This window comes from Hipposideros armiger, unplaced genomic scaffold (genome assembly GCF_001890085.2).
Source record: "Hipposideros armiger isolate ML-2016 unplaced genomic scaffold, ASM189008v1 scaffold_628, whole genome shotgun sequence".
NCBI classification, from domain to species: domain Eukaryota; kingdom Metazoa; phylum Chordata; class Mammalia; order Chiroptera; family Hipposideridae; genus Hipposideros; species Hipposideros armiger.
The window spans coordinates 1,025,148-1,027,445 of NW_017731978.1; positions in this window are offsets into that span (position 1 = coordinate 1,025,148).

The window sequence follows — 2,298 nt, forward strand, 5'->3', positions numbered from 1 at the left end:
TCCCAGGACTGCACAGCCCTGGAGGTCCCGGGAAGCATCCCTCTGCTGCCTCTCAGACCAGCTCTGGTCCCTACTCTGCGTAGGGGTCGCCCAAGTGTGTGCTGCCCACAGCCTCTTCTGAGCAATCTGCGCGGTGGAACATGTCATCTTGGGCAGAAATCTTCTTCCTTGCTATGCAGCCCGATACCTTCTCCAAGCGCGGGCACAAACCCACTGTGAGGGTGGCAGGCAGAAACTGGGTCTCTTTTTACCCAGAGGGTCGGTGTCCCAAGCGCAAGTGGGGAAGAGGGGATGCTAGCACATTGCAAAGTCATCCTTCCTCTGCGCGGCTGAGTGGTCTCTGAGGCCCTTGGAGGGGAGAGCCCACGTGCTGGGACACAGGCTTTGCGGATACCCACTGCACCGCTAGAGAGCCCAGCTCCAACTCCCAGCTGGTCTCCCGGCCGCCCCTGCCCCGGGCTCAGAGAGGATCTCTCCTCCCCCAGCTGGGAGGCACAGAAACCTAATGCAGCGCCCTGGTTTCACAAGCTGAGGCGCAGTTCCTGCGCGGCCACGGCAGAGCCCCAACTCTCGAGCTGAACCGACTTTCAACCACGTCCCAGGAGCTCCGGAGAAAACTTAAAGAGGCCTTCCTGTCCTGGCGGCCCGCGGAGGGAGGCGCCTCAGCAGCCCTCTGCTCCTTGGCCACGGCGGCGAGCGAGGACCGTGACGACCTGGCCGCCGGGGCGGGAAGCTCCGGGGAAGCCTGATGTAACCCGGCGCCCGGTTTGCAGGAGAAGCCCCTGGGCGTCCGCCGCCTGTTTACTGCTGCGGGAGGTGACGGGGTGGAGCCCCAGACGCCGCGCCCGCGGAGCCTCCCATCCCTCGCTCTGGGCGCAGTACTAGGTCCTCCTGGGGATCCGAGGGTCCAGAGCTTCCGAACAGAGCAACGAGGGCCGCTCGGCTCCCGCGGGGAGGGGTCGTATTTCAGTCTTAGACGTCCTAAGACCTGGAGCAGCGGTGGTGCCAAGGGGTGACTCTGAAAGGGCCCAAGACCCAAAGCAACTCAAAATAGCATTCAAACCGAGTAAAAAGCTGGAGCTTGCTATTGCTATGCTCAGGCGGCTTGGAGTTGAACGTACAGCGTCTCCACTGCAGTGGTGGCAAAATTCCCCGCGTCTCTCCAGTCTCAGTTTCCTTCTCTGTACGTACGATGGGGAGCACGTTGCCATGACAGTCTCTGATTGATAGCCTAGTGGGGAGCACTCCTCTGGGCCCTCCAAAAGTCTGCCACAGGGGGAAAAAAACTCCAGCATTTCCCAGGGGCCCTTCCTAATTTACTGGCGTGGAGAGGGTTTGCTCTTAATTGGGAAGAGTTGTTACGTCCTCATGCCCCACCCCTGACAGGGCAAGAGCGGGGCGAGAGTGGGTGATAGCCCTGTGGGCAGGAGCAGCTGGAGGCCAGGTCTGAACTAGGTGTATGGAACATTAATGATGACCCTGATAGCTATGCCAGTCACAAAGTGACAGTCATGCCAGAGCATCCCGTGAAAGGCGTACCAGTGAACGCCCTAACCAGGTAACTCCAGACGCAGGGTGGAGTGTGACCATGTGGACAGCTTTATGGGACTGCAGATGGGGGCACCGCACCCAGTCTTGAGCATAAGATCCTCTGATCTTATGATGGCTCCTCGCTCAGGCCTCAAGTGACAGCTGACCGCCGCACCTGCACTTGTCCCAGACAGAGTGCTTGAAGCCTTGCCTCCTGACCGTGTCACCAGCCCCACCTGATGCCCGACACTATACACCCCAGCATCGAAGGGATTCTTGCTGAACACCAGACTCTCTCTCTCATCCTTTTTTTGTAAGACTATTCGCCTTGCCTAATCTGAATGCTTGCAAACCTGTGTGACCTTCTTGTGTGAAACCGTTCTACCTCTAGTATTGGAGACTGTCCTCTGCCCAGAGCCTTGGTTAACACCCGTGGTAAACCGAGTCAGTAGGACTGGATCCATGGCTTTATTCTAATAAAGTCTGACATTGTGGAAAGACACAAATGTGTGAGTCTGCACTTTTGACAGCCAGGTCCCGCTGATGACACTAGCCAAGGCAGGAGGGTCTAGATTTGGAGAGGGTGTGGGGTGGGAAGGGCTCCTTGAGCTGGAAGGTAACAAAAAAGGGGAGGTTCCCCTGGGGAGAGCACAGACTGGGGAAGCTGTAAGAACAAGGGTATAGGAGGTCTGGCCAGAGAAGAGGGTCTGGGGGGTCAGGTGGGGACTCGCAACTAGTCTAGACCAGTGAGGGTCAAGGGGAGCTCTG